The sequence below is a fragment of the Lissotriton helveticus genome, chromosome 5_1 (assembly GCF_964261635.1).
Source record: "Lissotriton helveticus chromosome 5_1, aLisHel1.1, whole genome shotgun sequence".
In the NCBI taxonomy this organism is placed as follows: domain Eukaryota; kingdom Metazoa; phylum Chordata; class Amphibia; order Caudata; family Salamandridae; genus Lissotriton; species Lissotriton helveticus.
In genome coordinates this window covers 861131811-861156618 of record NC_136065.1, presented here as the reverse complement: position 1 = coordinate 861156618, position 24808 = coordinate 861131811, and the positions used below count along the sequence as shown (strand labels likewise).

Below are 24808 nucleotides of genomic sequence, written 5' to 3'. Positions count from 1 at the left end.
GGTTCGAGAGGCTCAAATAACCAAGAAAGAGACATTGGGTTGTTGCTGAGAACGAACTACATTGTTCCGAGACCATGGAGGCTGGAAACCCGACTCGTAGGGCTAAGTGCATTGTAGGCACCCTTATAGGAGGAGTGATATTCTTTATTTTCTTGGTAGTTATAGTTTCCTATGTAGTACCACACGAGCAGGCAGTGGAGGTTGAGGGAACACCGACACCTACCACTCCTAGCAAAAAAGAGGTCAAATTAGGAGCAGAGAAGGCTTTGCTATTAGAAGAGAGTCGTAGGTTACATGCAGATCTGTCTAAAGGCAATTTTAAGCAAAATGCGTATGCAAAGTTGTTGTATGAATACATTGATGCAATGGATGCGAAAGACTGCTATGTGTGTATGCAACTGCCGGCTTCAGTAGATGAGGGTATTAGATACCATCACCTTCCATTGACATATGGAATTTCATGTAGTTTGCTGCTTAGCATATTTTATGGGCGAAACCATTTTGAGTATTTCTTTTCGAATTATGATGTTGTGCTTCCAGAAGTCCCTGCTTATAAACACCTGAATAAGTTCGATTATTATAAGTCAGAGGATAGACTTGGATATTTCTTCATTCCAACACAAGAGTTAGACACCTCATATGCTCACCGACACAATTTGACATGTTTGCTATCAGAGACAGAGAAAAAGTTCATAGAACAAGTAGAGGACAGGTATAAAAAGCAAAAACAGTTGCGAGATTCAGGGCAAGGTAAAGTTGATTGGACGGATGAGGAGAAGCAGCACAGGTCAAGGGGGAGTTATGGTCCGATAGCTCTAGATGAAGTGCAGAAAGGGAAGTTGTGCATTCACAGACCACAGACGTATTATGAAAATGTGTATGTGGGACATACTACGTGTGAACACACTTTCACAATGGAGTATTACACGAAGGATTTCTTGCAGAGCGTGGTGCAGGTGATTCCTACTGTTTATTGTGTCTGCGGAAGGAATGCGTATGTAAGATTGCCGGAAGAGTGGTATGGAACGTGTTATCTAGCGATTATTTTTCCCAAGATTTACCATACTGAGGATTTTGCCTCCTGGAGGGAGGACATCAGAGGAGGGTAAAGCGAGGTGAAAGTGCTGGTGCAATAGTTGGAGATGTGTTTGGAGCAGTGATACCCATGTTGGGAGTGATTTTGAATGACGTGAAGATACGGCGGTTGGCAACTGTGGTGGATGAACTGTCAATGAGTACAGCTAAGTCATTAGTGTTGGTTGAGGGTGAGATGTTGTCGATAAGGACAATGGTTTTACAGAACCGTCTTGCCTTAGACGTCCTTCTAGCAAAAGAGGGAGGAGTCTGTAAACTTTTGAAGGTACAGGAATCTTTAATTAATAAGAGATGTGTTTTAATAGATCATCATTGTGACTCTAGATCTGCTTTATTAAATTCATAGTTGTACCTTTTAAACGTGATAAAATTGCTTGAGATAGAAAAAATGTATTTTGCTTTAAAGATGGAGGCTTAAAGAACGAAAGATTGTACATGTTAGGATGTTGGGCCTATAAACGTGCAGAGCCCCAGTTCATGAAAATCGTGTAGGCCTGATGGAAAATGCCTTGCTTAGCATTAAATCGTAGAAATGTTTTTGGAGAAAGCTGCCTTTAGCTAAAGTCAATTGCAACATTAAGAAATTGTGAGCCGATTCACATGTATTCCTTTGCAGGTGCAGGACCAAGTAGATAGTGGAGTAAAAGGGCCCATTGTGTATGAGTGTTAGGATACTAGGCTCAGACGTGGAGGAGTAGCCGAGGAATTTAAGGAAGCAACTTGAAGCGAAGGAGAGCCTGGGACCCAAGGACGTTTTAACGGAAAAGGATGGAGAGGTGCCATAATGGAAAATTTTGGAAACCAACACCTTCGAGAGGTGCGTACCTGAAGGCGTGTCGTCTGTATTGTGGGGTTTTGTATTAGGGACAGCACCCCGAGGGAAGAGGCAAGGCAGATGAGCTGAGGGACGAGAGGGAGCGGTTGGTTGCCAGAGAGCTTAGCTATGACTGAGGAGACTCTAGACTAAATTGGGAGAAAGTGAGTGAACTTCCTTGGAAGTCACCACGGCTGACACCTTTATTAGGTTGGGCTATTGTTGAGTAGGGATGTCACTTAGTATAGTGTAGGGACAGATTAACCTGAATTTATACCTTTTTTTCAATGCATACTAAAACTCAGGTTATAGCAATTCTTGTTAGCCTGATGATTCTCGAATTGATTCTTGTATTATTCCTGAGCCGTCTGAGACTCTTCCGTAGAATAATGTTTGTATTAGTGCCTGTTTATCTTCTGAACCTTTTGCTGGGGTGTTTATACCTTCAGTTGTTTTTGGCTTTGTAATAAATCTTCAAACTTAGTCCTTAGTCGGTGGTTCTTTGGGGGAAACAGTGGGAATCGTTGAACGTGATTGACTATTGGTAGATAGATTGCCTAATTCATTCTATGACAGGTAAAAAGGCCCAGTCGACCTGTGACAGGATTTCCGGAGAATGGTAAGCAGACTCTAGAATGTAAATCCCGCCCTTTCAGTGGCGAGGATTATACTTCTCTTTTTTTAATGCAGTGATCACAGCAGCAAAGTAAAACACAGAAAGAAGTACATTTCCCATGAGCCACATCACCCATATTCCATCAATCAACAATTAATATCAATAACCTCCTATACCCATGGCACTTCCTCTTTCTTTGCGAAACCGACAGCTTCAATAAGTAACAAACCAACTCTAAAGTGAGCCCATTGTCCAAACCATTCAGGAACAGTTCAATCAGCCCTCCAAGTGAAGAGGGTACCACTGTAAAATCAATTCATATCATTTGAATCCCGAACAGATTCTCACTGCAAACAGAAATGGTTTGTTACCTGTAGAAGTAGTTTTGTAGCTTGAATAATTTTCTGGATTCACAATCAATCCTTCCCATGTTCCAGAAAAGGAAATGAATTTGCAAACTGGAAAGTTTAACTGTAAAGATAAGAAGAGGAAACCAGACATACCAGAAGGTTTCCCAGGGGGAAAAAAGAATCTGAAGATGGTGAGCAAATCAGAGGGTTTCCAGGGTATTCGTCTGTCATTCAAGCAGGGACATGGTACCTAATAGTCAACAATTTGGTAACAGCCACAACAACAACAAAAAAGTAAGGACTAAGGGAGATAATTCCGGACCCAACCAGTATATGGCAGAATAATGCACAGCAGGTGAATCTAGAAATTTCTCGAAGATGCAAAACTACTAGTACAGGAAGCATTTATTTCATTGTTTTATTTTGTGCATTCATACTGCACGCTGGGTTGGGAAGAAAAACGACCTCAGTTTAGGAGATTTCGTATTTTTCTGTGCAGTGGTGGTTAGGGTTGTAGGCTGCCACCTCATTGGTCGTGCAGGTAAAGGGGCCTGTACCCCTTACCACAGTCACCTGCCCTCACCATTGGCCTCCTTTTAACCTGATATGAAGGAGTAGTTTCCACCCTTGGCTATGGATAAGAGTGCACATTTGTCCACACCCCTTGTCAGCATAACTAAGGGCTATAAAATTCCTCAAAAATGTTCTGGTGTTGTCAAACCAAAGAGTCTGTAGATAAAAAAATATATCAGCCTAGACAAATTCAAATTTTACATATGACAAAGCTTCATCAACTTTGGAAGGATATTCGTCTACCACAGCAGTAGCGAGGCTTTTCTTTCCTTGTATCCTTTTTAATGTTGAATGTTGTCATGTAGGTGGTATCATGCACCTTTATGACACCCCAGGAACGAAGGGTCAGGCAGTGTACTCCCACTCCCCCGAAGGCTTTTATCTTCATAGATAAGTGAAATAACTGTGAAGACAGGTAAAAACGGGGCAAGTTTGAGTGTTTAGAAGAGTACTTTAATGTAAAATTAACTTGTAAGGCGCTCTGTTGCTTATAAAGGCGTACTGCCACTAAGGATTACCTAGAGATTAACTGATGGCAGAGTCTGTGAGGACGCTCTAATAATCAAAGTGTCCATTGCATCTATCGAGCCATATCTTCAGGGCCTTTGAGAAAGAGACAATTTATGGCATGGAATGCAAGTTTGGCTGTAAATAGTTGCAGATTCTTGTAGCCTTGACTGAATAAGCTGAGCCCCTCATTGTAGACCTTTTGACTTGAGGAATCACAAGAAAGTTGGCACATCTAGACCGAAGGGGTTGCTTGGCATATGACCAAACCTATCTTGCACATAGGTGGGGCCTAGTTAATGGAATGTTGTAAAAACTAAATACATTGAAGACGATCATTTCTGGGCTTGACAACCAATGCAAAGTTGAATGTTGCATAAGTGTGTCTGGAAAGTTGAAGGGCTAGTCTGGCTGCCTTAATCTGGGCACTGTGCTGCTTCATCATTCCTACAGCACATCCCAGAGAAAAGGGATTGCCATGGTTACAAGCAACTAAGAATGTTGTCTTGTGCCAGTAAAGGACGAGTATGGGCACCTTCTTTAAAAAAAAAGTACAAACAGTATATGATGATCTTAGGACCATGGTATCCGTCACACCCCCCTATGTAGCTGAATCAACTGACAGACCCTCCCCCTCTTTTTCCTGTTTCTCTGCGCTTGATAAACATCAAGTCTCTGAATTACTTCTACAGATGAAATCTGGTTCCCCACTGGACCCATGTCCCCCATACGTGCTACATCAAATCCCTGAGACCATTGTAAACACTCTAACCCCTCTGCTTAATAAAATCATTTCTCAAGGAGAATTTCCAAAAAACTGGAAAATGGCCTGCATCAGACCTATTCTTAAAAAAGAATCTCTCGACCCCTCTGAGCCCAAGCACTATCGTCCCATCTCCTGTCTGCCCCTACCCGCAAAAATCCTAGAAAAAGCTATGAACCTTGAAATAATGCAACATGCAGAGGAAAGGAAGCTTCTGGATCCCTCTCAACATGGCTTCAGATCCCGTCATTCCACGGAATCTGCCCTCATCATAGCTACCGAAAAAATTCGTAAAACCATGGATGAAGGTGGCCGGTCGGCCCTGATATTATTAAACCTTACAGCGGCATTTGACACCGTAAACCACTCCGTCCTAATAAAAAGGCTTGTGTCCCTCGGCTTTACCGGCCCTGCCTTGGCCCTTATTATCTCCTTCCTAACCTCTCGCACCAACCAACTGTTCTGGAACGGATTACAATCTGCTGAATTCACTCTTCCGGGCGGAGTCCCACAGGGTTCGGCCTTGTCACCGACGCTATTCAATCTATACGTCACTCCCCTCGCGGCCCTGATTAGATCCCATGGCCTCCAATTGGTGTCGTACGCCGACGACACACAAATCATTGTGTCCATCTCACAATCTATTGATGCGACGGCGGAACGTTTTAGGGAATGCCTTACTGAGGTCAAAAACTGGATGAGCAATAACTTTTCACGGTTAAACACCGACAAAACTGAAATCATCGAGTTCGGTCATAAACCTTCCTTGTGGAGCGATTTATGGTGGCCCCCTGAAGCAGGAACTTGCCCTCTCCCTGTTGATGAAGTTAAAAACCTTGGCTTTGTATTAGATAAAGAATTATTGTGCAAAGCCCAGGTGAACCAGGTGACTTCCACCTGCTTCCACAGTATCAAACTGCTCAGGAAAATTCTACCCTACATCCCGGTCACACTAAGGAAAACGGTGATGGGAGCCCTTGTATTGTCCCGGATAGACTACTGCAACTCCCTCTATCTAGGGGCAGGGGAAAAACAACTGTCCAAACTTCAGGCAATTCAAAATGCGGCAGCCAGAGTACTTCTGAACCTTCCCAGACGTCACCCTACATCTAAAGCCATAAGGGAGCTGCACTGGATCCCGATTAGACGTCGCATCCAATTCAAAGCCCTCTGCCTGGTTCACAGATCGTTACATGGCAAGCAACCTGACGACTTCAACAATCTACTCCCCCGCTATGCACCTTCGCGCACTTTGAGGTCAGCCACCCTCGACCTAGTATGCCAACCCAGAATAAAAAGAGCTCGTTGGGGGGGAAAGTCCTTTTCCTACCAGGTGGCAAAAATCTGGAACTCGCTACCCCCAACACTTCGTGCCCAAAAATCTAAAACGAATTTCAGAAAGGACTTAAAGATTTGGCTTTTCCACTAAACTGTGCTGTATCCCTGATCTGCCGTATCTCCCTCTTTCTGTATCTCAGCGCCAAGACGCCGAGGCATTCGTGCGCTCTACAAATATTTCAGTCAGTTAGTCAGTCAGTCAGAAGATATGAGAGAATTTTTCTCAACTGCCTCAAGAAGTGACAATATGTCAAGGACAGATGATGGACCTCGTCATTTAAAGCCAACTTGGATTCGTCCACAAGGTACTAGGCCAGTAACAGTCCAGGAGAGAGGAAAGATTTCTGGTCAGGGACAATCAACATTTCCAACTTTTCGGAGTAAATTTCATGGTGTTATCTGCTAACCACCCTGACACTGCTAACATGCACTTGCGTCTAGGGTGCGAACCATCTGTTTATCAGTCAGTGTAATTCATAAGAGTAGGACAGAATGCAAGGAAGATGAAGAATAGCTTGAAAGAAATAGGATGAGTGCAGAAGTGCCACTGGGACAGTAGTTTTGATGGTCCACACATGTACAGTGTGGTGTCTTCAGCCGATTGTGCTTGCTTTTGGCTTCAGAATACAGAGGGGGCTATGTACAAGGAAGTGGTGGAGGGCGATGTTAGCCTCCTTTGCTTGACGCCATGCTCCACCCACTTCTGAAATGCAAGGCTGCACCATATTTATAAGAATGTGGTGTAGCCTTGTGTTTCCCCTTGCGATGGTGCTAAGTTTTGCAACGTATCGCCAACGCAGGCACCCTTGCACCACAGTGCAAGGGTGTCTGTGTGCAGGTGGGATTGTTTATGTGTAGGAAGAGGTCACTTCCAACACATAAACAATCCTAAAATGGCATTCTGTTTCTTTCATGTGTGCTCTTAATGCAGCACATATGAAAGTGATAAAATTGCATTTTTTTTAAAGATTGTTTATGTACAGTAAGGGACATCTACCTGTACGTAAACAAATTACAAGGCAGCACACATGGAAAAAGCAAAAACGAGGAGAAATAATGCATTTCTCCTCGTTTCCCCAAGTTAAGACCAGGATTTACCAGGTCTTAATTTTGGCGCTGCCTCCTACGCATGCCACCCTTTTACATAGGGGGCAGCGTTAAAATGAATGGGTGTTGCAGTGGAATGCCCACCACAACACCCACTGCCCACCCCTTTCAAGTTAACCATAGCGTGAAAGAGGGCCTCATGTACAAGGCAGCGTTAAGCCACGGCTTAACGCTGCCTTGTACATAAGGTGCCGCACCTTTCGCCACCACAATGTCGGTAAAAGTGATGTTGTGGCGAGATAGGAGCTTGTATATATGCCCCAGAATGTTCAGTTCCAATGGGGGCTTCTCAAAAGGAGGAGAAGTAGTAGCTTTAAAAATAGCAGCTCCTATTTATTTATTCATACTGTTGATTTTAAGGCACTTGGTTGTGGTATGAACGCCACTTTGTGCATCTCGCTCTTTTTAAGTCATGGATTACATTTTCTGGTCTAATCCCTGAAACTACAGGGATCGAAACATCAGTAGCTTCAGAGAGTTTTCCACCCATGTCTATTTGTATCTGAGATCTGTGGCAGATTGTCTTGTCCTTCGTGAAGCCCTGACCTCAATCAAGTGGGAAAGTGATCCCTGTGACATATGCAGAGACAGTCAGAACAACGAGAGAGTGAGGGAGGGAGGCACTCTTAGTCCCCCAAATAAATATGAAAAAACAACAGAAGAGTGGCTACCTAGAAACTGGTAAAGGGAACACATATATGTTTGTTATAAGGACCCTCACTCACCAACCTGGTTGGTGACATGCTTCATCATAGGGTCCCCACCAAGGCAGCCGAGTGCCTCCCTGGTGTGCTACGACGCCTGCAACTGCAGCGGAGCCGGTTGTTTGTGTGAGGGGTCAGTGCAGGATAAAAAGTCACCAAATACTACCTGTAAAATGATTTATTCGAGGTGATTTGGTCCAAGGCGCATACCCTTAGGTGCACGGCGGGATCCTGCTTCAAATGGAAATCTTTCCAGGCAGTTCCCCCGCTTTGGACCCATGATGCAAGTCGCATCATTATTTTAAGCTATGACTGATCTAGGAAATCCCTGATGATCTACGTGGTGAAACCGTGAGTTTTGCCACTGCACTAGACCAGAGGTTAGGGTATGCCTTAGCGTGCGTATACCGCCATGGTCTCCGTTTAGGTCCTGATGAAAGCTTTGCAGAAAGTGTACATTAAAGCAGAAACATGTTGACCATTATTCACTTTCTTATCTAATCGGATCCTCCTGGCTACACTTAACAGTTAGTATAGATCCGTCACCAGTTTTTAATAGTAACCAAATCACCTCGAATAAATAATTTTATTGGTAGTATTTGGCGACTTTTTAACCTGCACTGACCCCTCACACAAACAACCTGCTCCGCTGCAGTTGCAGGCGTCGTAGCACACCAGGGAGGCACTCGGCTTCCTTGGTGGGGACCCTATGATGAAGCATTTCACCAACCAGGTTGGTGAGTGAGGGTCCTTATAACAAACATATGTGTATTCCCTTTACCAGTTTCTAGGTAGCCACTCTTCTGTTGTTTTTGCATATGCAGAGACAGAACAAGACTCTAAAAGATGTCGTTTTCAGACATCTTTTGCCTGGTTGTGAATTTTGGTGGTTTCCCATGTCCAGGTGAAGTGAATTCTGAGGATAGACCCCTAGAATTCGGGTAGTATCTTCTGTGTGAGTTTGAACTCAACAATCAGATTTTCTTTGTCAAATATTGGGATGCGGCTGTGATTGTATTGCAGGGTTAAACTTACCTTAGAGGAGTTTTAAAGGGATGTATGACGTTACAACGCATACTTTTACAACGCCTACCTTTACATCGCAAGTTTTACAACGCATACCATTACAACGCATAATGCATTTAGGCGCTGGATAGTGAATAGTTTAATTTACTATTCCAACTCCAGTCCCCGTGGATAGTAGGGAAGGTTATTGGATAGTAAATTAACCTATTCCCTATCCTAGAGCGCCCCCCAGAGCAATGCGTTGTAATAGTTTGCGTTGTAAAAGTTGCGTTGTAATGGTAGTTCGTTGTAAAAGTTTCGTTGTAAAGGTTGTTCCCCGTTTTAAAGTAATGCCTAAGTAGAATGATAGAGAAATAGGCACAGGAGGTAGGGGAGAGATAGGATGTGAATGGAAAAAATGCAATACTGTTCTATAACATAGTGAAGAAGGGATTACCAGCTGAAGTGCAGGACAAACTAGACAATTTAGTAGCCTTAGAAGCAAAACCATGGGCTGAGATACAGGCTCACATAATACATTATTGTAAAAGGAGACATGACAAGGAAACGATTGAGAAGGCTAAAATTGAGAAAGCAGCAGCTAAGTTAGTACAACAGAAACTAGCAAAGAGGCCAGAGGGAGGAACTGCCACTGCGGCTACCCAGATGGCTGCAGTGTCTTTGGGCGTGCCACCTATAAACACCACCTCACAACCCCAACAATTTGCCCCCAGATTTAATAATAGGAATGGGCAAAGAGGGCGAGGGAGGTTTGGGGGAAATAGGCAAAACACATTCAGGGGCAGGCTGAATGCCACTACTGTAAGATGCCAGGACATTTCATTAGAGAATGTAGGACCAAAAAGAACAACGAACAGGCAGGGGCAATATATGGCCAACAAATGGTACACCTGGTTGCACTGTGGTACAGCCTGCCATGAGCCCCCAAGTGAAATACCTTCCACAGCCGCCAAATGTAGCCTCAACAACAGTTCCAGCCCCAACAGGTGCAACAACACATGCCCCAAATGCAGTATGGGGCGCAACAGGCAGTGCAGGCCACTGTACAACACCAGACATTACAAGGTGGGTTAACGGTCAAAGGAGGAAACCCCTTTCAGCAAAATTATGGGGGAGGATATGCTCAATGAAGGTGCTCACAGAGTAGTCTTTTGTGTCCAGTATTATCGATAACTCACAGGCCAGACAAGGAACCCACTGTGACGGTAGCCATAAATGACAGGGAACACAGCTTTCTCATTGACACTGGGGCCACTAGGTCCTGTATCCGTGAGAGAGGACTCCCGCTGTCAAATTCATCAATGGACACACAGGGGTTCTCCGGGGAAGTGATGAGGGTTCCATTCACCAAACCTGTGGAAATGGAGACAAGGGGAGGTACATCCACAGCAGTCTCTTATTCTCCCCCACGGACCCAGCAAATGTGTTAGGACGTGATCTTATAGCAAAGTTAAACATGTCCATCCACTTTGAGGAGGATGGGACAACGGTCCTTTTTTGCCGCTGCAATGGCCAGGTAATGATGACTGTCCTCACCCAAAAGTATCCTTTAGGCCACAAACCAATTGCGTACTTTAGTGGCCTACTTGATCCTGTTATGACAAGCCATTACTCCTGCGAGCATGCTTTGGTAGCAGCAGCCTATGCGGTTGAGAAAAGCGCCCCCATTGTCATGGGTTCACCTCTGACGCTGTATGCAGAACATGCAGTGTTTGTAATAATTGAGAAGGCTAAGACGACACTAACAACACAGAGAGTATAAAGCTATGGGATAATGTTATCACTACCATCTCTCAAGATAGTCACGTGTCACACAGTCAACCCTGCTACTTCTTTGCACCCCCTATTGAAGTTGAAGGTGCAGATAGTGAACCCCATGACTGTGCAACATATACTCCAGATGAGTGTAGCCAAGCAAGAGAAGACGCTATTCCAGGTAGCGTTGTATATTTTATAGATGGATCTTCCACGGTAGACCAGGACACAAGAATACGACATACAGGGGCAGCAGTGGTCAGAGCCATGCAGCATGATTCTTCAGATATGTTGCAGATAACAGAACTTTGCCATCCCATTATTCTGCTCAGGCTGCTGAGCTAGTAGCACTGGTGGCGGCCTTTAAACAGGGTGAAGGCGAAACAATTACAGTGTATTGTGATTCAGCCTATGTCACTACAACAGTGCATTCCAGCATTATGCAGTGGCGCAGACTGGGATTACTAAAATCCGATGGAAGCCCTGTCATGCATCGCCCTCTTTTAAAAGACCTGATTGAAGCTCTAGCTCTACCACATGCAGTTGCTGTAGTAAAATGCGCAGCTCACACCAATTCTCAAGACTTTGTGTCCAGTGGAAATGCCTTGGCTGATTGGGCAGCCAAGGAAGCAGCCAAACTCCCTCTAAACAATGTACCTGCCACAATTCTATTGATGACTGACACAGCAGCTAGTGACACAGATACATCTTATGATCCCCTGGACCCTTCTAGGCTTTATACAGAAACAGCTCACCTGCATCTAAGAGAGATACAGGGAAATGCTCCAGACCATGAAAAGCAGTTGTGGAAATGTAGGGGATGCACACAGACAGGTACCGATTTAATATACAGACAGATATCCACAGGGAACCCTGTCATGCCCCAAGTACTACTACTTGTAGCCTTGAACCAGCTACATTTTCCAACATACACTGCCAGAGGCAACATGCCCCCCAGATACGCCAGGATTGGTTTGTTCCCAACTTACATGAGATGATCACAATGTACCTATACACATGCACTGTGTGTCAGCAGTATTCCCCAAATCCCACCTTCAAGGTAATAGCTTCTACAATACCCCGACCACAAGGACCCTTCAAGTAGTTTGTGTTGATATGATTGACAGATGCAACCGTTACCAGTATCTCATAGTTGTAGTCTGTCCATTTTCAAGGTGGATCAAAGCAGGCCCTTGTGTGCACTTTGATGCCAAGTCTGCTGCCACTTTTCTGATCTGTGAGGTTATTCCGAGATGGGGAATTCCCGAAGGGATCATATCCAACAATGGCACACACTTCGTGAATAACATCTTTTCCCGTCTTACCACCATGCTAGGAATAACACACAGGTTCTCATCAGCTTATCACCCTTAAAGTAATGGAATTGTGGAGCTCCTCAATGACCTCCTCAAGAACAAATTGAGTAAACTGTGTGTCACCTTGTAAAATAACTGGGTGTATTGTCTCCCATTAGCATTATTTGCTCTCAGAAATCCCCCAGGGTCAGATCACCACTTGACCCAATGCCAAATAGTGACTGGGAGACTGATGATTACATTTGTGCCCCCAACTAGACACAAGTTGCAAACTGAAAGTGCACCTGAAGTTGTTCAAACTGAAATGCCTGACTATATTGCACTGCTAACAAAAGCCGCAAAGTTCTTCTCTAAACAGGTCACCCAGGCAGCAGATAAGTGCGCCAACGCTCTTCCAGCAGATGACTAAAGACCAACTTTGTCAGTTCGAACTCTAGTGTACACAAAGAACTTTACCTGCACCTGGAAGGACAGAAAATTCAACGGACCCTTCCCAATAACTCCCAGCACAGCTACTGTGGTGAAAGTTGAAGGACATAAGCCATGGCACCATCTGCGAGACATTCCCCTGGCGCCGACTTTGCCATCTATCCTTTCGGACACTGAGCAGGAAAAAGAGGGGGGAGAACAGGAGAAGCAACCGGAGTAAAGCCTCCCTCAAACGCTTCAACAGACACTTATTTTAAGATATGTACTTTTCTTTTCTTTTTCCTCCTCAGTGCATCAATATTGATCAAATGCGTAGAAGTCTTGAAAATGATACTGATCATCACCCTCTCCACAATGCTCTGCTTGAAAATAGTTGGTACCAGCACATGCACAGTATAGGCCAATCTAGAACTAATATCAGTTGTTATGTACGCTCCCTTATTCCCCATGCCACTGCGGTAGACAGATTGCATCACACCAAGGAGGTACCCCTGCATGTTACGCACCGTCTTTTGCACCTCTTTTTATGTAGAATAAAAGCACAGCTACAACCAATGCATGTTAGTCCTGCAACGTCTCGAGTCAATACAATCTTATTTGACACCACCCCTGGAGTCCTATAGGCTCTGACAGAAAATGAAGATATAGTGAAGGAAGTATCAAGAATAGATGAAGCAGGGCAGAAAAGAAACTATGCAGTTAGGGAAAAATGGATATTACATCTGGCTTTTTAGGAAAGTCTAATCCATCGTCCGAATGTAGTAGCTATTCAGCCAAACCACTGCGCCCTGACTGTGCAGCTAGGCCAGTACTCAATGTTACAAGATCCGTATTTGCCAATGATAAATGATAAATGGCACACTGGTGCCACATTTATATGTAGAGCTATATCATTGTGGAATGGCACAAAAACAAATAGCCCTTTAAAATGTAATAAGGTAGTAGGACAATGTCAGCAAATATAGGATGCAAACATACAGAGATAGACGTGGACAGGAACTAACACACACCCTACAGTAGCAATAAAATGAACACAGTTTTCTCTTTCTTATAGAGAAAATGGGACAGTAAAGGTGGGAAGAAACCTCAACTGCAATACCACTGTGGACAACACCGAAAAGCAGGGGGGCACCGCCAGCCTGATGGATCACTTTTGACAGTGTGGGGCCTGGCTCCACCTACAGCTACCCCAAACTGGAGTGGTCTCTGTGCGCTGGTCACACTGCACACCCCCTCGCTGGTGATACCAGGAGTGGATATTAAGACATTGCATGACCATCCTATGAGCCGTCCAACAACCCTGCTGCATCACCCCGTGAAGAAAAGATCTGCTGAGTACTTTGGCACCACAACCTGGGGAAATGTTCCACAAGAATACAGACTTTTTAATGATGACCATCTATTCTTTGACAGCATCATACCATTGTTTCAGGTGAAAGCAACTGCACGCTGGCTCCATATCACAAGATGAGAGCTAATAAAGACCATAAACGCCACAGAAGATGGCTTCAATGCCATAAAGTAAGTACTACGTGCCCTTAGATTAATGGTGATGCAGCATAGATACATTCTAGATTTAATGACAGCCATAGAGGTGGGATTGTGCAAGAAGATTGGATCCGCCTGCTGCACGTATGTGCCAGCCAATGATGCAGACAATGGGACATTGACCGGGCCATTCAGACATTGCATGATCCCCACAAGATAGTCGAAGAGGGATGTGCTCCAGATGAGTGGTTCCAGGGCTGGTTCGATTGGGTGCTGTCCTGGATGTAGGAGTTGTTCAAGGCCTTGTTGCCTTTAATTGTTGTATTGCTTTTGATGTGCCTTTTATTTAAGGTGATATTAGCCTGTTGCAAGAAGATGACAGCTAGCGTGGGAGGAGCATTTTTGGTCAGGAAAAGCACCGGAGATGTCGTAGAACAGAGTGTTATATATATGAGGAGATTCCCTTTGAGGATGGGAGATTAGGAGAAGAAGTAGTTGAAGAAACAACTAGAGGGGGGAGGATATAGGGAAAAATAGGATACATTTTGTACAAACACACACAGAGTTAAGACCTGCAATTTCTATGCAGAAGTTTCAAGTTAAAAGCAGTTTTAGGCCTCAGTGGAAATACTGGCCAGGCCTCTGCATGAGGAATAGGTTGGAAAATAGCATATTACAAAAGACAATCAGCCTGATTCATGTACGGGCCGTTTTACGTGTCCCTAATAGCGAATCATAGCGATTCGCTATTGAGGACACGCAAAACGGCATTCATGTAGGAATTGCTACTTAAATAGCGATTCCTACATGTTCTTTATTTGCGAGTAGCAATTTGCTACTCGCAAATACTCCCCATTCATTCCTATGGGCCAAGAGGCCCATAGGAATGAATGGGGATTTGCGAGTAGCAATTTGCTACTCGCAACTAAGATAGCGATTTAAAGGGTGCCAGGGGTGTCCAAAGGACACCCTGTAGCACCCCTAAAATGCACTTTTGGACAGGTGTTGCGCACACACATGTCCAAAGGACATGTGTGTGTGCAACATGCAACTTTGAAAAATGCTTTTAAAAGCATTTTTCTGAGTTTTTGCTATTTACCGACAGGTCTGACCTGTCGGTAAATAGCGGCCCCAAAAGTTCAAAATCGCTATTTCTTGATGTTTCATGAATAGCATTTGAGGAATCTCTATTAGAGATTCCTTAAATGCTATTCCTCGCATATTTGCGACTTCTTAATTAGCGATTTTTGCATTTGGTATCATGAATACCAAATGCAAAAATCGCACTCGCAAAGGGCCAGATTCTCAGAATCTGGCCCTTTGCGAGTGCAATTTACCTACATGAATCAGGCTGAATGAGTTTAGCTGAACTTATCAGGTCACAACGTTTGTTGAAAGGTCAGGAAATGGCCTGCAGTCACAAAGATAATCTACTCCATGAACCGTAGATAATATCTTCTTCCAGACTCGGGAAACCAGTAGTGTTTTAAATGTTGGAACTACAAAAACCACAAGCCCATCTGCCAGAGAGACTGAGCTGGAAGGTGTCAATCATGTCTTTTGTAATTTTGTTGCTAATGCATGCACACATAGATTAAGCACGCACCCAGGATGGCCTTGCCACTGCTCATAAGTTGCTTCAGTTGAAAACCATATGTCACACTTACACGAAGCTATGCATGATGGATGAAACCACAGGTCAGATAAGGGTGTCTAAAAAGCGTTTGGCAAAATTATAACAACTTGCTTCATAGGAAAACAGATCTGTGTAAAAAGTCTGAGAATAGGAAAACCACTGAGGAGGTTTCCGCCAATATGAGATGCGAGGGCCATGTGACCCCTATCTATATGTGTTTTGTTTTCAGGAAATTGTTGTAACTGCTGATTTTATTCTACTCATTTGTGACGTACATCCTATACTTGTAACTTTTTTCTCTTTTGGTTTTGGACTATATAATCGACTGCTTTTGAACTGTTCATTGGACATCAGATTCCAGTCTCTGCTGAGCCTGGCTGATTGTATTGTCAACCTGTTCCTGTGTTATTCTTACAGAGATTTTCCCCTTTAACAGGTCCTTTTGAAGCCACCGAGCGTGTTGTAGCCTGCCCCCAAGAAGGATCTTGGTGGCAGGCTACAAAATGCTGACGTGAAAGAAAAGGTTTTGTAGTGTGGGCAAGAAAGCAGGGGAAGGGACACTGCTGAGAATGTCTGTTCTTCACTTTTGTACCTAGAGCGAGACAGGCAGCTCTAAGAAGCAGCAGCAACACTTACCTCCCATCTTAGACACGACACCCCGAGAAGTCTGGGCATGAAGGGTTCTGGAAACCAGTTTTCATCCTCTCTTAGTACTTACTTGTGCAAAGAAGCAGCATCAAGTCACACCCTGGAAAATAAAATGTTATTACAGAGAGGATGTGGTGTGCCATTTGGAGGGGATCCAGGTTTGAGTCTTGGCATTGTTGGCTCAACATCCTATGATTCTGGGCAAATCACTTAATCTCCCTGTCACCAGTGTGCCTACCAATATGTGAGGTTATATGTGTAACATAATATTGTCATATGAAGTGCTTTGCTTGGGTAACTGATGTACACCAGGTGGATGGGTATGTAGTACAAGTCTTCATAAGAAGCCCTGTGCTGAATCTCTGATGTCCATGATTTAGCTTGTTATTTCCAACTGAACCGCCATTTTGAATGCAGGTTAGACACTCATATCCTTTCCGGATGCCACAACATAAGTGTACATTTTTAAAAGGAAAAAAAGCACAACAGAATAAATGGCTACAAAACAAAAAATGATGTCCTCATATAATGTAACTGGCTCTCATGTAAAGCGCTCAAATACCTTCGGTCGAGTTTGCGCTATATAAACACTGCAAAAAACCTACTAAAAAGTAGTTGCCCTGTGGCTGCTCCTGCTTGTGTGTCTAAGCTTCTCTGACGTGCGTTAGCAGCAGGGCCTAGTTTCAAAAATATTTCTATCTACACTCTGGGGGCCTAATTACAGCAGAATGGCGAACCGAGGTGTTACGCCACAATTGGTAGTTCCACGCTCTGACATTCTGAAAACGCAGGGGTACACTGTATTTACAATAATACGGTGCACCACTGTGTTTCTCCTAGCACTGGCGCAAAATGTAGCTGCCTAGCGCCAATGCAGGCACCCTTGCACCATAGTGCAAGGGAGCTTGTGATGCAGGGAGTGATTGTCCATGTTCAGAAAGGTGTCTCTTCCTGCACATAAACAATCACTACTGGTGTTTACTCTTTCTATGTGTGCAGCAGAATGCAGCACACATAGAAACAGCAAAAACAAGGAGAAATTAATAATTTCTTCTTGTTGTGCCAGGTTAAGACCAAGGTTTTCCCTACTCTTATTTTCGCAGCTGACACATATATACACCAGCTTTTTAAATAGAGGGCAGCGTCAAAAAGCAATGGGCGTTGCGTCAAACCGCCCACTGCAACACCCATTGCCCGTCCCTTTCAAGCTAAGTACAGCCTGAAAGGGGCATAATTTACAAGGTTACGTTAAGCCACGTTAAGTGGCTTGAGGCAGCCTTGTAAAGCCACGTTAAGTGGCTTAACACTGTCTTGTAAATAAGGCGCAGGGGTTCTCGCCACCATTGCGTAAAAAAAGTGACATTTTTGAGGCAATAAGCCCTTGTAAATATGCTCCCTAGAGACTGGCATTGACGCATATTGCTACTTAGAGATCACTCTAATAAAACCTCAGTGAAAGAGTTTAAGTATGTGCCTCAACACTGCTGCCTGCAAAAAATCAGCTTAAGTTATCTGTAGCAAGAACGTCATGGAACAGATTGTGTCCTGCAAACAAAATTCACTTGCCCAATGCGAAATAATTTTTTATTTCTTATAAAGATACGTATATAATATCAATGCAGCAAAGCGTACCTGATGTGAATGAATGACCCTTTTTGAACAAGATCTGCGCTAGAGTTATCTTTCAATATTTTTCGTGGAAAATTTGTGCACACGTTGTGCAATATTGCATTGTTTTTATTGCTAGGAAAACATGGGGGCTTTAAACTTGTCTTTTTACGTGTTCTTTTCATTATTTCTTCCAAAAATTAGCAATAAAAGTACTCCAGCAACACCCTGCAGTGCTATTAGATTTTAAAGTCTTTCAGCGTTTCATCACTATAAACTGTTATCCTCCACGGCTAATATTATGACCTGGCCTTCCCAAACCGAATCATCTAGAACATTTGCGAAAATGCCATGAATATATTATTTTTTTTTATATCAGAAATGATTGCTGTAAGATGAACATTTCTTATTATAACACACCAGCAAATATTGGAAACAGGTGTCCTTTTTTTGTTTTTCAAAATGTTATACAATTACTTCAGGTTGCATGAAAGAGCAGTATCTGAACAGCATCAGAACGTGACCATATAAAAGTGTAAATAAAAAGCTTCTGTTAAGGTAAATTGAGGCCTGAATCACATCGTTTTAGAAATTTCAAATCAGTTTTCCTCATGAAACAAATTACACACGCAGTGTAAGCAGTGTATTTGAATTTGTATCCCCATTACAGTTATTATAAAGCGTTCAGGACATTACAAAGCCTGTATAGCGCCTTAATAATGAGGAATGTGTAATAATGAGGCATTGCAACTCCTCTTGTGACTCTCCTACATTCCGAAAGGGTGAAGTGGTGAACTTGGCAACATGTTGGCGCATTATAAAGTAAAATACATAAATATTGACTCATAATCCTCACACCTACTGCCCTATTTTATTCTTATGTATCGTAACATTTATAATTTAAGCAACAATTAATCATTATCGCTCGTATTTGCTCAGTAAATGTAATTTCTAAAGGTATATCAATAAATCTGTGAGGTACTCAGCATTGTTATCTCGAAGTCTCTTATGACGTTCTGTGGTTATTGAACGTCGATGGTCTTAGCCTCCTTCATGGGGACTGGACCCCCTGCTTGCAATCCCTGCACCCATGGGCACCCGCAGAAATTTTTCCGGGGGGGGGGGGGGGCGCTAACCTGGCAAATGAAGGGGCGTGGCTAATGTTAATCAATAGGGGCGGGGCTAAAATGGCAGACAATCAGGATCGGGTAATGCTCAGGCCAAGCTGAGAAAAAAAAAGTGGTGAATTCTGCATTTGAAACTGGACAACAATTAGAGCACACATATGAACCCTAATATTACACCCTGCCCCCTTAAAACCAATACATTCCCTAATCCCTGAAATTAGCCCCCTGGCACCCCATAACCCATACCTGCCCTGACCCCTAAAATTGTCCCCCTGGTACCCCAAAACCCATACCCGCCCTGAACCCTAAAATGTCCCCCCTTGCAACCCAAAACCCATACCCACCCTGAACCCTAAAATTACCCCCTGGTACCACAAAACCCATACCCACCCTGAACCCTAAAATTACCCATGCCCCCCCAAAACTCATACCCGCCCTGAACCCTAACATTACCCCTGGCACCCCAAAACCCATATCCACCCTGAACCCTAACATTTCCCCTAGCACCCCAAACCCCATACTCGCCCTGAACCCTCAAATTATCCCTGGCACCACAAAACTCATACCCACCTTGAACCCTAAAATTATACCTGCCACCCCAAAACCCATACCCACCCTAAACCCTAAAATTACCCCACTGGCATGCCAAAAGCTGAACGCTATGGGGCAGATTTACAAGCCCCTGCGCCACTTTTGCGTCACTATTAACATGGGAAAAGTGTCGCAAAAGTGGCCCAAGGGGCTTGTAAATCTACCCCTACAAGCTTACACTACATTCACATATTCGGAGGGGACTGTCCTCCTTGAGGTTTCCATGCATGTAAGTCTAAAACACTGTAACCTAGATATGCAGCCAGTAGGTAATGAGGGCATTGCTGCAGAATGCATTAAAGTTACTGGAACTTACTTAAAAACTGCTGCCTGCTCGTCTGATACTATTCGGTGGAGTCGGGCTGATCAGCGGCACTGTCGTCCTGGCATCCAGCCCCTCCCGAAGGTCTCACTTTCTAGATAGGTGTCGGTCAAATGTCTCCTGGAATCTCCTTGCCTGGGCCTCCTCTGCTTCTTCGCCTGTGCCCTTGGATGCAAAAAGAGACAGATCCATGGCCCTCTTCACCATTTATCTGGTGAGCAGCGCCATGGATGTGTATTCCATACAAGTGCACAGACAGCAGGGAGAAAGGGATGGCAGTGCAGGTGACGCTTTCCTTTGTAAAGTCATTCCTGCTGGCGTCATAGCCCATGGTTTGCTGTCTGTGCACTTGTATGGATACACACCTATACAAGTGCATAGACAGCAAACCCTGGGCTATGATGCCAGCAGAAATTCCTATACAAAAGAAAAGCGTCACCATCCCTTTCCCCTTGCTGTGCATATCTTCCCACTCCCACGCCATGACCAGGCAGCTAGAAGTGGTGATTTGTCATTCTGAGGGGTGTAAATGTTATAAGAATGTGTGTGCCCGGCTGAGACAGCTTCCCGGCACACCACACACACACAGCCGCACCCAAGTACTTCACACAGGTCTTTAAAAGACCATTTACTTGGTAATGAGGCTTTGTTGTGTTTTCACCCCTACTTAGAGCCCCTGCATCTCCACTCTGCACATGGCTTTGGCTGGATGAATTAGCCCCCCCCCTCCCGAAATTTGAGGGAGAGGAGTTGACGTGAGGTTTAAAAGAGGGGTGAACAAGGGATTGAAGACACTGAGTGGTGACCGTGATGGGGCAGACATTTAATCCAGTTTTCTTTACAAATAGGTTTATTGTACAAATCTAATTTGACATACTCACAGACAGCAAATGCTGCTGTCTTTCCATGGTGTCTGAAAGTTTTTTCAGGAAGTTGGGTCGACGAGCTGATCGGGTTATTTTCTTCCTTCATGTGGTGGTGATGAGTGGGTTGCAGGGCGCCTGCACTTGTCGCCTCTGTCATTGGTAGCCCCCTCCATCTGAACGCCAAGGATCACCACACCCCCAACCACCGGCACCTGGAGGGGTCGCTGTGATGCCTATAGTGACCAACTGGCATGGGTGCAAATTCAGGAGAGTGAGTGTAAAAATTCAGGACAAAGGGTCAAAATTCAGGACAAAAATTCAAGACAGGAGGTCAAAATTCAGGACAAAAGGTAAGGTTTAAAGACACATCAGAGAAGGTTGCGCAATAGTATATAAGTAAGTAAATACACAACCACTAAAGTACAAGTGAAAATAAGTTTATATTAGGTTGAGACAATTGTGCACTTCATGGTTTGTCAGTATACACGCAGCTTTGTGCAAATGTGCAGGTCTTTTTATGGTAACAAAACCGGCCCCACCTTTCCAGCTCCCAGAGAAAACGCCTGATGCCCATTCCGGCCAGTCTGGCCTTGATACCACCCTCCAATGGCGCCCCTCATCTTCACATAGACCCTCTCTCATGTGTATTTAATTTCCTGTATAGTGCTACTCATCCCAAATATGTGGGGCAGAGTTTTGGAGTGTGTTAAAACACACACATATTATATAGAGACAATCACTCATATAAATGAGAAAGTCAATATATAAGAAATGTTGCTTAAGATAATGGGGCTTACAATGTGTAATCATACTTTCATCCATCATTCAGTCTTTCACGATTCATTCTGTCCTTCCATATGTGTGCCGATCCATGTCCATATTCATCCATTTACAAACCTATCCATCACGTTTCCTTCCATCCATCTGTACACTCATCCATCCACTCTTCCACACATCCATCCATTAACTCATCCATCCAGCCATTCACCTGTTCAGTCATCCATTTACACATCCCCCTTCCTCTTTCAATTGCCCTTTCACTTAGCCATCCATCCTTCCATCCACCCACCCATCCATCTACTCATCCACTCATGAATCCATCCATTGAACCTATCATTCATCTATCCTTTCTCTCATCCATCCACCCTTTCACTCCTTCACTCATCTATCCATCTACCCACCCTTTCACTCACTCATCCAGCCTTACATCCACCCTTTCACTCATCCGTCCATCCATTCACCCTTTCACTTATCAATTCATTAATTCACCCTTTCACTTATCAATTCATCAATCCATCCATCATTTCACTCATCCATCCACCCATTCACTCGCCCGTCATCCACCCTTTCACTCATCCATCCATCCATCCATCATTTCACTCATCTATCCAGCCATCCATCCATCCACTCATCCCTTAACTTACTTACTCACTCACCTTTTCACATTAATTATGAGACCCATCAAGGACTCCACCCTCGCTGTAGTTCCTAAAGTAAGGGGTGGGTGGAGCAGGGTTCACTATGCCCCTGCACATAGGCAATCTGAAAAAGTGGAAGGCATGAGTCATGCATGATGCGCAGGGCCTTGACGTGGGGCGACTGTGACATGGTGATGTTTCCAGAGCTTTAAGTGGGATGAGAAAACTAGGGGCTCTCTTCAAAAGGGTGTTTGATGTAACAAAATGGGTGCCTTAAAACACATAAGCTAAAATTCTGTGCTTAATATAATGTGCCGCCTGACTGGTATTTATGTTGCTTCTGTCATTGCAATCAGATATATAATATGTTACACTTAGAACAAGTAACGTTATACCTACAACAAGCCAGAACTATTGGCTTTGTCAATGGTTGTTAGTTGAATAAAATAAAAAAGCAAAACTATAATCCTTTCCTTTCAACTTCTTTCACCGCCTTCCTTTGGCTAACTGAATTTTCACCTAGCAGCAGCATGGGCGTTTTTGCACTTCCATGTGACAGAATGACCTGCCCTGGACTGAGGCTGGAGGAGGCCACCACATGCTGTGCCAGCCCAGACTGACCCATTGTCATTCTGTATGGGGCAATCAGCCCCACGCAGAATGATAATTCGAGCTACCTCAACAACTGCATCAAACTCTACGCTCCCAAACGCCACCTCCGATCAGCCAGCCACGCCCTCGCCGCCGTCCCCCGCATCCGAAGAACGACAACAGGAGGAAGGTCCTTCTCCCACCTGGCCGCCAAGACCTGGAACTCCCTCCCGACCGACCTGCGCCTGACCCAAGACCACCTCTCCTTCAGGAAGAAGCTCAAGACCTGGCTGTTCGAGCAGTAGCGCCCCCCCCCCCCCAAGCGCCTTGAGACCCTCCGGGTAGGTAGTGCGCTCTATAAATGTCCTTGATTGATTGATTGATTGAATAATGGGCGGGGTGTGGCTGCTCTTGTGCTCAGATGAGTGCGAGGCGCCCCATCAGGGAGCTGAGGCCTTTTGCCGGGGAACAGCTCTGTTCCTTGCAATGCTTAAAAGCCCCGGCATCAGGCCTCACTCCTGGATGCATTTGTACAGATGGGCTTGCGCATGGGGGGGCAAGGAAAGGCGCTCCAGGAGGGGGCAAGCGCCCCTCCTTGCCCCCCCCTGCGGAGGCCCATGCCTGCACCCTATACTGCAGGCTACGCTCAGGGCCTGGCAACACACTAATCACTTGTTGGGGGTGGAGTCCGGATTACACAACAAGGTACCGATGTGGGGTAATGAGGGTGTCTGCATTGATGGCCAGCCCTTCCGTTCAACATGCTGGATGGAGGTGGGCATACATACTCTAGACCAGATTCTGCATGGAGGTGTCCTGAAACCCTTCGACTGTCTGCAGGAGGAGTTTGGCCGCCACCCTTGCCATGCCTGGAAGTACTTGCAGCTACAACACTGCCTGAGACGCTGTTTCGGCCACCACCATTGGACCTTAGCATCCTCATCAGCAGTGGCCTACCTGGCCACGTGGGGCAGACACAAGGGTGTGATGTCGGGCCTCTGCAGCACGCTCTTGAGTCCTCTTTTCTCCCAACCCCTCTCACGCAGTCTTCGTAGCAAATGGCAAGCCCGCCTACATATTATTTTTGAGGAAGGTGAATGGGCCGACATTCTGGAGGCCTTGGACAAAAGCACCCGGGAAGCTCGGCTGAAATTCTGCCTCTTCAAATTGCTTTACGAATGGCATTTGACCCCAACAAAACTGAATAGGGCGGTTTACTTCCCCATACGAACTGCTGGAGGTGCTCCGACCCCCACTGTGATCTTACCCACATTCCTTGCAAATGCACTTCGATGCAGCCCTTCTGGTCTTATGTCGGAGACACTTTAGGAGCATCCATGCCACTCCAACTTCCCTCACTCCCCCGTCATTCTCCTTCACAACACCATAGTCTTCCAAGACATCTCCCGCCCACAACACTGCCTTCTTCATACTGCCCTGGCAACAGCTAAAATCTGCAGCCTTCGCCATTGGAGGTTGACTATGTACCCCCTCACAAAAGGACTGGATGGTGGCAATGATACAGCCAGCCTCACATGAACACGTTATTTACAGTATGCAGTACCAAACGGATGTCTTTACACAGACAGGTGCTCCCTTCTTGAAGTGAAAGTTGGCACTGCTATCCTACTTCCTTCCTCCGGCCATTCATCTGGAAGACTGTGACTAGCCTACTAGAGAGCCCGAAGGGTGAACCCTAACTATTCTCACAGTACACTTGTACGCAAACTCTCTGGACACCATATCCATGCACTGTTGTGTCGCACCTCTAGCCACGACCCCTGCCCACCGCACGTACCTTCCCCCTACCCCCCATATCCCACCCTTCCATTCCCTTCCCTTCCCCTCCCCTTTCTTTCTCTCTCATTTCTCCTACTCCCCTTCTGCCCCTTCCTATCTAGATCCTGTACCTCTCGTCACCCCCCCTTCGCATCCCTGTCCTCCTCCCTCCCCTACCCCTCCCTCCTCCCGGTCACCCTCCTTCTTCAACATGGGTGTTCATTGTCCTGATCCTGAGCTTCCCGCACAACCTCCACCACAAACCCCTTTCTACCCCCAATGTAGGAAAACCGCTGGTCCCCAACCCCCGGCCCATCCTCACAGGTGTCCAATAATCCAAT

General features: G+C 45.0%; 2 pseudogenes; both read left to right on the top strand.

The window, feature by feature from the left end:
- Positions 1–10412: 10412 nt before the first annotated feature.
- Positions 10413–11323, top strand: LOC144752560 (uncharacterized; annotated as a pseudogene).
- A 145-nt stretch (positions 11324–11468) lies between these two features.
- Positions 11469–14101, top strand: LOC144752559 (uncharacterized; annotated as a pseudogene).
- The last annotated feature ends 10707 nt before the right edge of the window (positions 14102–24808 follow it).